This window comes from Mesoplodon mirus (assembly GCF_964341445.2).
Source record: "Mesoplodon mirus genome assembly, chromosome: 8".
NCBI classification, from domain to species: domain Eukaryota; kingdom Metazoa; phylum Chordata; class Mammalia; order Artiodactyla; family Ziphiidae; genus Mesoplodon; species Mesoplodon mirus.
Window position 1 is genome coordinate 67,498,170 of NC_138984.1, and position 14,551 is coordinate 67,512,720.

The 14,551-nt window shown below is 38.9% G+C and overlaps 1 long non-coding RNA gene across 1 annotated transcript in view; it reads right to left on the bottom strand.

Moving 5' to 3' along the window:
- Positions 1-3,832: 3,832 nt before the first annotated feature.
- The window catches only part of LOC309809651, a 392,993-nt gene continuing 382,274 nt past the window's right edge, over positions 3,833-14,551 (bottom strand). Inside the window, exon 3 of the long non-coding RNA XR_014294887.1 lies at positions 3,833-3,950. This is a non-coding gene — a long non-coding RNA (uncharacterized lncRNA). The remainder of the gene's footprint in view (positions 3,951-14,551) is intronic.

Sequence of the window (14,551 nt, forward strand, 5' to 3'; positions counted from 1 at the left end):
AAGTCTATTCAGTCACTGAGTCTCTTGTCCTTTTGGAAAATGACAGCACTCAGTGATTCCCAAATCCAGCCAGCCAGAGCAAAAAATATTTGGGGGTGAGCAGGCCTTTCTTCAGTGGCTCCCCCGTCACACCACATCAGCAGCCATCTACACCTCCACATAGTTTAGGCAATGACCAAAGATATTCCATAAGCTGAAGTTACACTTCAAACACAAATGAGAAGAATCCATGTATAATGAGATATTCTCATCATTCACACAGATGTGATTAACCTCCAGTGCAACCAGAAATAAAAGGATAATGCACATCTACCCCTCATCATCAAAATTGCCTTGCTTCATGTCTTAACACGAGGAGAAGAGCATGATGAAAGACATTTGTAGGGGTACTTTAGTGGATATTGCTTCCTATTGCTATAGAAAACCATATTAAATAGCCATTTTTGTTGTTATTTTTGTGGCCAAAATATGTAATCACAAACGTACGTTCTAGACTTTTGTGGGAAGCTAGATACAGGCTAAGTTAGCCGTGAAAAACAGATCATGTGGATCTTTGAATCATTTGCTTTGGCAGATATATTTATATAGTTCCTAGATATTTCCAGAAACAAATATAACATGTTGAAATGTGCAATATTTGGGACTGTGGTTAAGAAAGACATAATATATGTCAAGCAAAGGAGAAAAAAAAAAAAAACATCTGGCCTTACCAGCATACTCTGGTTTATCTCAAACCTACCTTTTATTTCCTAGACTTCTCTTATTTCTCTCCTGTTCCAGATGTCTTTCTTTAATTACTTTGTATGCTAAAAATTCAGCTAGCTTTCTTATCTAATTCTATATGTTTATAATCTTTTGTCTGAAATACTTCTGCTTGAGTTTCTTAGATTCCATTTTCTAAATGTCTTTAATTAATTCCTCCAGCTACCCTCTTAATCTTATCCTCTCCCAATTTATCCAAGACCCTGCCATCGATTACTGTTAGATAATTACAATCATTTTTTTCTCCTCTGGCATCTTCTCTTTTGCCCCAAATAGGAAGATGGCAGCATGAGTGGACAAATGATCCCACAACTCATTAGCTGTGTATAGAGTTTTGCACAAGTTTTCTTAATTCTCTGAACCTTGGTTTTCTCATCAATTTCATCTATTTTGTTCACTATACCCCAGATAAGTAAAAAAAAAAAAAAAAAAGACTAATTAATAACTGATACAAGTAGTAGCCTTATGACTACATCCTGACCTGCTTGGTGGGAGATTTATCCCCTATCGAATACCTCCCAAATCCTCCTTCTATTTGCTCAGTGCTCCAAGACCTAGTCCTCCTGTCTGTCACATGACATACAACCATGTTTCTCCCTTCCTCCTCTTGCCCACTGGAGGGGTACCCGTGTCCTCTGTGGATGCTGAAAGTGGCATCTATGCCAATGTTGTTCACTGTTGCCTTCCAGAGGCTGTAAGGTTGCCATTGCCCAAGGCTTAAGAGTATCTGTATCTGTAGCCTCCAAGGTTGCTGATTATCAAAGCCAGAGACAGAATATACTAACAAAAAAGATGCCCCTGTCTTTAACATCATTGCCATCACCATAGACAATCTGCTACCACCACCCCCCCCCACCACGTACTATTGCTTCTCCTACAGGCACCAGCAGTTCCCAATGTAATTGACAATTTGCATGTCAATGTCCCATGGGGGAGTTTAGAGAAATGACTCTTTTAATTTACATAAGCTCTGTTGTTACACCCCTCACCCTAGGACTTGGCAGGACTGCATGGGAGTTAAGCCAAGGAGCATCTGACAGACACCTAGCCACCCTTGGAATCATTCCTGTATACTCTCCACAAATCATGTTTGGACTTTCTTCTCTTTGAAAGAGCTTCCCTCCTCACCCTGGGCCTTCCCCAGCTACGTAGCCCTCTCTTACCTCCTCATTTTCCAGGTGCACTCACACACACAATCCTCAAATCGAGGTTAGGCTCAAGCTGTGACTCTTGCTAAAGGTAAGTTACCAATAATAGTAACGATCTTGTGATGTTACTTTGAGGATTAAGTGAACAGTGTGTGTATAAGTATGTGCAACACATTTAGAATGGCATCTGGGGGCTTCCCTGGTGGCGCAGTGGTTAAGAATCCGCCTGCCAATGCAGGGACACGGGTTCAATACCTGGTCCGGGAAGATCCCACATGCGGCGATGCAACTAAGCCCATGCGCCACAACTACTGAGCCTGCGCTCTAGAGCCCGCGAACCACAACTACTGAAGCCCGCGCGTCTAGAGCCCCTGCTCTGCAATGAGAGAAGCTACCGCGATGAGAAGCCTGCACACCGCAATGAAGAGTAGCCCCTGCTCGCCGCAGCTAGAGAAAGTCCACGTGAGTAACAAAGACCCAATGCAGCCAAAAAAAAAAAAAAAAAAAAAAAAAAAGAATGGCATCTGGGGAGGAGGAACAGGGTTTCAAGGGAAGAAGCAGCCACCCTGGGACTGGTGTCTGAGAGGGGTCACACGATAGCCTTGGTGCACAACAGATCTCCAGGATGGGTATGTAATGCTCAACAGTAAACCCCGGAAAGAGGGTGTACTCCAAGACGAAGTGTCCACTTGGTGAAATTCTACACACCAGGCCACACCTGCCCCACAGGCACCCCCAATCGAATATGACTCATGAGGAGAGAGAAAGCTGTCAGGTCGGAAGGAGTCTTGAAGATGGGCCAAGAGACATCTCAGCAATGATCTGCCTGGGCCCACCTGAGCACAAAGTGGTAAGCTGCATATTCTACGAGAAACAGGTACAGGGGAAAGTCCCCAACTAACACCACATTTTCTCTTCCATAGAAGAATGAGAGTTTGAAATATAAATTACATTGGGGTATAAACAAATATATATTGTTCCCTTATAAAAGGAAAATAGTCTCAAAATAGTCTATCTCTGAATCCTGAGTTCCTTTAATGCTTTAGTGACGTCATGTTATTTCACTCCCTTCAGTTTATTGAAACTGCTACCTCAGGGGCCAATGATGGCCAAAAAACTGAGGAAGCCAGTATCCTTTTCTCTGTCTCATTCTAGGTGATCGCTTTACAGAACATGATGTTTCTCTCTCTGGAGCCCTCACCACCTCGCCTCCTTAAAACTTTTCTCTTCCTACTGCTACTTCTCTACTCTCAAGAATCTCTTCTTTTTTTCTCCTCTTTAAACAGTTTTTAAACTCTGCAGTTTCTGCAGTCCAATACCATTCTTGTCCATATCCTTGTGCATTTGTCCATAATCTCTCCTTACTTGATACTTTCTCACAGATAATCTTATCTAGCATTAGGCTTTGGTTATCACCTTTATCCTTGGTTCTCAAAATTGTTAATGCATTAAAATAACCCAAGAAAATTTTTAGAAAAGCAGATTCCTGGGCCGCATCCTCCAGGGAAGCTGATTGACTATATCTGCGATGAGGCCCAAGAATCTTCATTTTTACAAGCATCTTGAAGCAAGTATCTTGGATGCAAATATTCATAGATCACCTCTTGAGACATACTAATAGAGATTGCTCATGACTTCCAAGTCACCAGTGTCTTAATCTGTTTCTTGAATTCCAGACCCATATTTCCATCTAGCTACTTAATATTTCCATTTCCTAAAATGTAATGCAATAGTCTGAAAAACAAATTTTATTACTTCATCCCCCCCAAACACAATTTACTTCCTCGTTTGCACTTCTTGTCTTAAGTTAATAGCACTATCAACTCAATCTAGAAACCAGAGATTCTACTTATCATCCAATAAGTCACCCAGTTCTATTAATTTTATCTCCAAAATATCTCTCAAATGTATCCCTTACCTCTGCCAAATTTAAATATCCATAGTTATTTCCTGGGCAATTCAAATAGCCCCTTACCTGACCTCTCTGCTCCCAGGCTCTCTCACCTCCAGTCTTCTCCTCCACACTGCCAGCACTTCATTCTCTAAAAGGCAGATCCAAGCATGTCAGTACAATGCGAGAGCAAAAAATCAAAACCAGAAACAAAACAAACCTTTGATGTTTTCTTGGCTTACAGAATTGCTAATGCCCTAGTATAGCATTTAAGAATTTGCCCAATCTGAATCCAATCTCAAACCAAACCCCTTCTCTTCAGCCTTCTCACCATATATAACAGTAAGCTCACTATGTTCACCCCTATTATGCTGCCATACTTCAAGCATACTTCTCTGCTAACAGAATGCCCTTAACCCCATCACAAGATGTTGAAATCCTTTCCAAGGTTTCAAACCACACCTTCCAAAGAAATATGTCAAAGACAAAATTATAAGCTGTCCCCATAATACTCCTCAAATGTGAAGATGTCTTCATTTATTTATTCATTAACCAAATATTTGTTAAATGTCTATGATACACTAGGTCTTATGTTAGGCACTGACAATTCAACAGTGAATAAGATAGATTCTGTTTGTGTGTGTGTGTTTGGTTGTGTGAGATGAGAGACATGAGGGAGAGAAAAGGAGAGCAAGAGTGTGTTTTGAAGGGAGAGGAGAGGACCCCTGTTTTGGAGGGCACTATGGATTGGCTTGCTCTTTTAAACCCAAACAACATTTCTAGGTACAGAGGCTGAAAAGCTAAAATCCACATGCATTACTTAGGGTAGGGAGAGCCTGTTATAACCAAAAGATCAAGCAATAATCCAGTGACTTAAAGAAGATTCAAGTTTCTTTTTTTCCCCCTCACTCATGGAATCATCCAAAATGGTTAAATGGACTTTGCTCCACAAAGTCATCCTGAAATCCAGGGTAGCAATACAGTTTTACATCCTCTGGCTTTATTGTTATCCACATGGTTGATCCTGGGTCAGATTCCAGCCAACAATAAGGAGAAAAAAATGTGGATAAGGTATGACTATTGTCTTAAGGCATATATTACTTCTACTTCCATCTTCTAGGCAAGAACTTTGACATACAACTACATATAACTTCAGGGGAGATTGGAAAACAGAATGTAGACATGTACTCAAGAAGGAGAAAATTGATTACTTTAGTCAACTAACAGTGCTTTTCATGAAACATTTCCTAGATTCCCTTATGGTGAGATTCCAGGTATTATCTTAGAGTTTGGATACTGATTCATTTCAGGAGAGAAGCAAAGTGAGGAGCTTCCGTGTTGCTTGTGTAGATCATGGCAAAGGCACCCGGTTCTGGAATAGACAACTACAGCAGTCACCTCCTGATTCTACAGGTAGTTTCCTCCTTTGGCAGATTCTTGGCAAAGGCTGAGGTATCATTCTGGAACAGGCAGCCATGATGACATATTTCTGATTCTGTAATAATGCTTCTGATTACGGAGGAGGCAGCACCTCCCCTGGCCCAATTCCACTGTGTGGATTTGGAAGTGTTTCCTGAAATCTCAACATGGTTTTTCTTCAGCCCTCCCAGTGATTCTGTAAGTCACATAATACCATGTAATAACTCCCTGCATGCTTAGGTAGAGTGGATTCTATTCTTGACAACTGAGCTCTGAGCAATATACCTTTTATGTCTCCAAAAGCCTGAAATCTCCTTAGAGATCTCTGGCTCACATTTTCATGAATGTACACACAATTTACATTGAACTCCAAAAAGCATTTACTAAAAGATATGTCAGGGCCTCCCTGGTGGCGCAAGTGGTTGAGAGTCCGCCTGCCGATGCAGGGGATACGGGTTCGTGCCCCGGTCTGGGAGGATCTCATATGCCGCGGAGCGGCTGGGCCCGTGAGCCATGGCCGCTGGGCCTGCGCATCCGGAGCCTGTGCTCCGCAACGGGGGAGGCCACAACAGTGAGAGGCCCGCATACCGCAAAAAGAAAAAAAAAAAAAAGATATGTCAGTCTATGGATCCCCAAAGAGTGTAGGAAAGAGTATTAATTTCACTAATATTTCTAAGATCCGACCCTCAAACCTTAGTACCCAACGGCCCTACATTTTATAGACCTCGGAAGATCTGTTATGTTGGGGGAAGGGAGAAGTAATACAAGATGCCTAGTGAGTGAAGCCACAACCAGAGCTCTTTCTTTAAAATGTATCATATTTAAATTTCAATCAAAATGTAATTTATTATTAAAGGTGGAGTATTTAGGAGAAACTGGACTGAGGTGTGAAATTTACTTTGAAATGCATCAAAAAAAATAAAGTGGAATGAGGAATGGATAGAAAAAGAGATACATGGATAGATACATGATAAAGCAAGTAAAGTAAAATGTTAATGGGGTAGAATCCAAGTGGCATATATATGGCTGCATACTGTAAAATTACTTCAGCTTTGCTGTATGTTTGAGACTTTTCACAATAAAATGTTGGAAAAATATTGTTCACTAAAAGTAATATGCTTCTTGTACATATGCAAACAGGACAGAGATACATCTTGAGAAAAGTAGTAATTCTCTTTCTTTGATTTATCTACTGCCAATTTGGATGTATTCATCCCTATTTTCCTTTGCTTATCACAAGCATAAAATATACATACGTAAATATAAGGATTTAATATCAAATAGGATAACAGTATATTGCATTTTGTAAATTGCTTTTTTACTTTATAAATGTGTCATGGATAGCTTTCCAAGTCAATTCATATAGATCTCTGTCCTTTTTAAAAGGTGTGTAGTATATCAGAATATGAATTACCCAATTTGTTCAATTATCTTGTTACTGATGACTCTTCAGATTGTCTCCGGTTCTTTGTTGCCAAAAATCATGTGATAAATTTCTCATGCATATGTCTTTAAATACTTAAATATTTTTATATCTAGTAAATGAGTAGTTGGAAGTGGAATTGCTGCTTAGGGAGGCATATATATTTTACATTTTAATTAGCTCTGCCAGATAACTTTCTAAGAAGGTTGTTTATAGTCCAACCAAGAGTGAATGAGAATCTCTCTTTTCCCACAGTCTCACAAGCACTACAGATTATTAGTCATGGGCATTCTGATGGTGATCATGATGTTTTAGGATTTTTTCCAGAGGAAACGAGACTACAGAATGGAGATTAAGTCCAGAACAAATGATTTACTAAGACCACATAGGTTACTAATGGCCAGAATAGGGAAAGGAACTGTGGACTTCTAATTTACAATGATTCTTTCTTTCTTTTTTTGAACATAGCCTAAAGATACTAAGTAAAAGCATTTATGGGTGATAGTTTTCATTTCTTAACAAAATGAAAATGTTGTTATCTTTCCATCAAGTTTAGTTACTTTTAGTCTCTCAGCTTCCCGATATTTCAGTTCTGTGACCCTAACTGAAGGCAGTGGTCAAATACAGAGTGTAAAATGTAAGGGATACCTCAATGTACTATCAATCAGGGAGTGATAGAAGTGTGACACAGCCTCCTCTCATGCTGCTCCCAGAAAGGCATGGGCCAAAGTGGTGACACTGAACACAGAGAATGGGCATTAATGTGCACAGTCAGCCTGCCATAGAACGCCCAAGCTCACTTTGCAAACTTAGGCAAATCTTTCCACTTCCCTGTTTGCATTTTCCTTATATGTAAAATAAAGAGGTACTTTTCACACACAAGGAAGCTTCTTCTATGTTTTGAAACAAAAATGTTAGCCAAGCCTCTAGATATGTAGTAAAACCTTATTTTAATATAATCTATCCTACAAAGAAAATAAGTAAAATGAGAAGGAACAAAAACTTAGGAACAAGACACATTACATAGTGTGCCTTTGTCTGATTCTGGAGTATTTGAGTAATTGTGTTGTATTCCCCTGCATTATCTATTTTGAAAGTATTTTTCTTTGTAGGGTGGAAGCAGCTACTCAAATACTTCACAGCAAATACTTAGGTAATTTAAGATACATACTCTTCCTGCATTAACAGAAATAGTATACAACCGTTTCCCTCTCACAGATTAAATCACAGAAAAATGTTATTTTTATGGAACAACTCCTTATGCTAAAGCTTCAAAGGATCTCTACTACACCTCCTTTCTTCTCTTTATGGGCCAGAAAGATTTTTTTAAATGAGCTGGTCAGTATATTTTCCTGATGTCCGAGAAGCATAGAACCAACAGTAAATAATGATAAGCCCTAAAACTTGATGATCTGCTACTCATCTAAAGGCAAACTAATTATTGAAGGCCTGGAATGAATGAAAGTGGGGCAAGTAAATCAAAATTTCGAGGTAACTAGGCACAGTTAGTGTTGATCGTGGCTGTTCTTAATCTCAGAGGGAAAAACCACTTTTGGGGGGACTGTGTCTTCAAGTTCTCAGGTACCCTGAAGTCTAGGGAGTACTCAAATCCTTCCAAACATTCTGAACCAAGCTTTCTACAAAGAAAGGACGGCGATGTAGGCAGGACCAACACACTAGGGGATGGACCTTTTTTAAAATCACTAAGGAAGCTGAAAACATGTTACTGTGGTGTTAACTCAGTGCATCTGTGGACCAGTCCTCTCTGAGATCATGGTCATTTACTGTATTACTTCTTCCCATGTCAGTGAGGTAGGAATGGGTGGACTGGGGCTACCTCCAGCTTGGAATAATTTCTTATTGCCCGCCCTCCCCGCAACAACCACACACACACACAAACACATATTCAGGGAAGGCCCGGGAACAGGCAGTCTAGTTTAGCTGTTCTAAGTTGTATTGGAATATATTCACTTTTCTTTGGGCTATCTCTTCAACATTCAAGTACAATATCAAGATATCAGCCTATGAAAAAGGAACCAAGAGGACCACTTGTCCTGCTTTTGGATGTAAGTTAAGGAGAAGCGGCCGCCTCAGGATAACCTTAGACCAATCTAGGCCAGTGGTTCTTAACTGAAGGTGATTTGGCAATATCTGGAGACATTTTTGGTTATCACAACTGAAGAGGATGTACACCACTGGCATCTAGTGGGTAGAGACAAGGATGTTGCCAAACATCCTACAATGCAGAGGACACTCCCCCCCCAAAAAAATAATTATCCAGTCCAAATGTCAGTATGTCAATACTGCAGAGGTTGAGAAATCTTCAACTTGCTCACAAGGGCTGGCATGTCACCAACAGGTTTAGGGCCAATAACTTGCTTGAGCTTTTAATCACCATTCTCTCTCTCTCTCCCTCCTTCCCTCCCTCCCTCCCTTCCTCCTTTGCTCTCTCCCTAGCTCCAAATATGGGAGACAGACTACTCAGTTACCACCTGGAAAGATTCAAATATTGTAATCACAGCTAACTCCCTTTTAGAAATAAGACACTATTGGTCATTTCTTTCTTTTCTTTTTTTTTTTTTTTTTTTTTGCGGTATGTGGGCCTCTTACTGTTGTGGCCTCTCCCGTTGCGGAGCACAGGCTCCAGACGCACAGGCTCAGCGGCCATGGCTCACAGGCCCAGCCTCTCCGCGGCATGTGGGATCTTCCCGGACCGGGGCACGAACCCGTGTCCCCTGCATCGGCAGGCGAACTCTCAACCACTGTACCACCAGGGAAGCCTGGTCATTTCTTAAATTTCTTAGTATTCACAATTCTTGTGAGTTTAATGATTAATGTAAGTAAAGTGAATAATTCCAGCTTTAAAATCCATTTTGGATTATGACTATTTTGAACTGGCCATGTTAATATACAATATACAACTCAATATGATCAACTTAAGTGTCCTCACTTTTAGGTTATTTCAGGTCAAAAAAATAACAATATTCAAGGAAAATGTTCAAGCCAACCATGGAAATGGATTTTAGTTTCTTTGTACACTCATGTAAAACACACATAGTTACTCATGTTTTTTGAATATGAAGAATAATCATATAGGAAAATTTTCTACTTGGCTTGACATCTATTGATTAATTTAACTAAGCCAGGTGGCAGAACATCAGTCTATGTAGATTTATGCCAAAGGCAAACACAAGGTATTCTCTAGTCCAGGTAACTTACTGATTACACTGCCAAATAAAATAGTTGCAAATGTTGACAATACACATTTGCTCATATGTGAAAAGATCATTTCCTCTATATTTATGGAAAAACTGTAAAGTCTGAATCCTTTGATATAATAAAGAAAGTAGAAAATTAGTTTACTGTCTTCACAAATCCTGGCTTTCAAGCCAATTGCCTTGCTGTAAAAATTCTCTTTTGGATGTCAGAAGTTGACAAGCAACTATTTCTTCCTCTTTACATTCCTGCTATTACAGTCTTAAACCACTCCCAGGACCATCCATCCAGGACCAGCTACATAACTTTTAGTACCAAGTGAAAAATGAAAAGATGGGGCCTCTTGTTTAAAAATTATTAAGAATTTCAAGATAATGACATGGTGATAGCAGAACAGTAAACCAAACATGGGCCTTTGTAAGTCCGGGACCCTCTGCAACTGCACTTCACAGGCCCATGAAGCCAGCTCTGCTTCCGTCCTACCCCAATAGATTCTTATGAGGTCATATACACAGAAATGCCATTTTAAGCTATTATGCTGCAGGGCCTCCCCAGTCAGTTTAAACAGGCTTTGCACTGCACAACTCTGTAAGGGCATTCATGTCAGGGGCTGAGGGAATTGCATCCTCTGGATTGTCTGGCATACAACGTGCATACTCACATGCGCCTGCCCTAAACACCAGTTACACAAACGATACTCTTCTCTATCTTGGCAGAGTCCTAATACGCAGCTGATACCTTTCTCATCCACCAAAATAAAAAGAGAAATGATTCAGTTAATCTTCAAATTCAGTTACTCTTCTACCTTTCCCTTTGTGATCAGTCACTGAAGAGGGTGTTTCACATTTATTAAACTCTAGTTCAAAGATCATAAGAAAATTCCCTTGTATTTTTCTTATAAACAGAAATATATTTCATGCCTTTCAAATATTTGAAGCATTGGTTTTATGGGATTTCCATGACAGTATAGCCCATTTATGGATCATAGTTTTATCATGGTTTACCTATTACTTGAGGCAGCAGTGGGATCTATGAAAGACCTCCTGGGTCGGTCAGAGGGAATATCCCATGAACACTGAGTCAGTACAGAGCGTTAGTGAATATTCAAGCTGGAAGTAATCTAAGAATGTATCTTTTCCCACCCTCTCCTTAAATGGATGAGGAACTGAAAACTCTACTTGCCACAGGTCACATATGTAGAAGTTGGAAGAATAAAGACTAGATTCCAGATTCTGGGGATCTTGATTTCCAGTACAATCAGAGTATAATATATGTGCTTAAATTAGACTTATCCTGAGTGAAAAGTGATAAATGCTTCTGTCAGCATGAGAAAAATCAATGTCTTCTGAATAATTGTAACCATGACTCAGATTTGACAGATAACATGTTAGCGGTTACAAGTCAGGTGCTGTGAACTCATACTATCACGATGGCACAACTGCTGGAAATGGATGCTGTTTGTCATTGCATTATATTAGCACCTTTGTTAAGATTCTTTATGTGTTGTCACTGTAAACCCTCTATCTTCAGGTGTTTATAACAAGCTCATAAGCATTCAGTTCATATTCAGACATCTGAAACATAAAACTATCTGCAATAAAAATAATTTAGAAGTATTTGTTAAAAATGCAAAACCATCTCAGGCACTTACAACATTTTATCAAATGGAAAAGGGAATGTTCACAACTCTTAAACAAATATTTTGCAATATGTTTAAATCTGAAAATCATCTCTAAATCTTGAAAGACACATATTATTTCTCCACTTACAGCAAACCATCAGAATTATTGCCCTCTGAAGTATGTCACTTTGTCATTGTCTTTCTGTTTTACTTGGAGTGACTGTTCCTCTCTCTCACCATAACAGAGGGAGGACAATTCTTATCAGAACCAGGCTGTGTGAATTCTTCCTTAGAAGCTCATGTTTCCTACCACTTCTGTAATACAGAACTGATTGTTTTCCTGTCAGTTCATTACTTCTAGATATTCTTTGCCCCAAAGGGATTATAAGATTTTTTCTTCTGAAGAGTATTAAAACTGAATCTCTCCTAAAATTTGGCCATTAGTATCAAATATTAATAGTCTGATGCCCCATTGTTCTAAAAAAGACATTCATAATTTCTATAAAGGCTAGTCTTCCTCCTAAGGTGATATATTTGTAACTTGGTGAGCCTACACTATTTTCATCATCCAAAAACACTGACATGAAATAATATGTGGAATAGGAGCTGCTTCTAAAACAATATATCAGATATTTTTGCATGTTAGTATAGGTTGCATTATTGGCCCCAATTCTTCATCCCTCCCAGTATTCATACTTTCAGTCTTGTGATTTTGCAATTCTGTCCCTTGGCCTTGGACTTGACCATGTGATTTATATTGCTCAACATGATCTGAGTAGAAATGCAGAATTACAGTTGCTCTTTTGTATCTTTTCCATTGCTATGAGAAGGGCTTGCTAATAAATTATTCTTGTTTACAAGCCACTGAATTTTGAAGTAGCTTCTTATTCAATAGTTAACTGATCCATTGGGTTTTCAGTGTCAAAACCAGGAACAAAACTAGCTGAAAAGATCATATTTGGACTTCTCCTGGAGTCCAAAACAAGGCCAAAAAGCACTCTGTCTTAAGTTATCATGCTTATCATCCTCAAACACAGAGGAAAATGCTTCCATTTGGAAACCATAATAGATGAAAATGGTCCACAGTTGTGGTGTTTGCTGAGAAAAACATGGCTCCCCATCTTTTCTGAAGAAGTAGTTTCCAAAGTTCGGATACTCTGGAAATGTTTCTGTATCTGGAAACTAGAGCTTCCTTGCCATTCTGAAAATACCCCACTTTAGATAATCTGCACCTCTCACTTAGAATCACATTGCTATTTCCCCAGCATAGAGTGTTTAATTCTTATTTAACATGATTTTGTAGTCAATGGACAACTACTCTTTTTCCAACTTATTAAATAATAGATTTTTAAATTTGTGTTTTGTTTTAATGTTTAGAACTAAAGAATTCAAGTTGGATATACAGAGAACTTGGATTCTGCATAATTCTCATAAATACTATAAACCTTTGACCCAAATGGCAAAGTAATTTCAATTGTACTAATATTTAAATAAATGAAAGAACAGAAATAAATAAGTTAGGACAATAGATTCTTACATCATGTTTATTGGTTTCATAAAGCATTTTCTAACTAAAATATGGATGCTTCCCCACAAGTATAATCGCTCTAATGATTTAATTCAGGTCAGTTTTGGCCTGAGACTTGCTTCAAAAGTGAATTCAGGATGCTTACTCAAAAAAGCAACAGTGTAAATGAAACAAATAGCTAATGAAGGTAGAGAAATTATCAATAATTTTAATTATTAAATTATCTGAAAATGGATTTTGCCCGTGGAAACAAATAACTATTTTTCATTTATTTCCTGTACAGTAAGCAAAATGGCTTTAGAGGTTTAAAGAAAAATCAATGTTTCATTACCTGAAGACCTTGCTGAGGATTGAGAATATTTTTCTGCTGTTGACATCTCATTAAGATTATTTAACAACTAAGCAATCCATTTGCCTCCTTGGTGCTAAAATTGATATATTTTTCAAAATACAGTCCAGAGTTTTCAAAGAAAAACCCATAGATTTTGATCCAATGTCAATACCTATCACTGAAAAGTGTGGAATAAAATGAAACAATAAATGTGTTGAGTCAAGAGGACAGAAAATATATTAAGCAATAAATAAAGTCCTGCTTTAATGATGCCATTAAAAGTGGCAAAGACATAACATGAATATTCTTTTATAATGAGATTACTTTTTAAGTTGCTACTTTGTATTAATTGGATATTGACAATATATAAATTTTATTTTATAAGTATGCATTAGAAAACATGAGTATTTTGTTATCTATTTACACACATAGAGAGGCATTTTCTAGATTCTTTTAGACAGAAAAACAAGATTTCTATGTTTGTTCATTTTTGATATAAATTCAGGCTTACAGAAAGGTTGTAAGAATAGTTCCTAGAATTAGAATTTCCATGTACCCTTCATCCAGATTTTCTAAATGGTAATATTTTACCATATTTCCTTTATCACTCCAACTCTTTATATATATATATATATATATATATATATATATATATATATATATATATATTAAAACTGCTTAAGGGTAAAGTGCAGATGGTATTGTATTCATGCCTAAATATTTCAATGTGCATATCTTAAAACAGTTGTCATACGTAACCACAGTACAGTCACTAATACCAGGAAATTAACATTGAAGATGGCAGTGGAGGAGGATGCAGAGTTCGCATCTCCCCACAACTAGGGTGCCTGCCAGATGCTGGTGGGGGACCTCAACGCCCAAGGAGATGGAAGGAATCCCCGAGTGACTGGTAGGATGAGGCAGGGAGTAAGGTGGGAGGAGAAGTGGAGGCTGGACACAACTGGCACACCTGAGGGGTGGCTGTGAGTGGGGAGGGGTTCCCACACCTGGAGGGACCCTCGGGGGATCGGGGGATCATGCAGGAGTGTGCCTAGTGTCTCCCCTGCCCAGTTGGGCCTAGGAAGCCTGCTGGGCTCCCAGGCCTGGTCCTCCATTCTCTGGGGCCCCTACCACCATCCTGGATCTTAGGGGCTGGGAGGGAAGGAGAAGGGGGAAAGACAAGGAGAGGCAGATAGTGGGGGGGAATCCTCC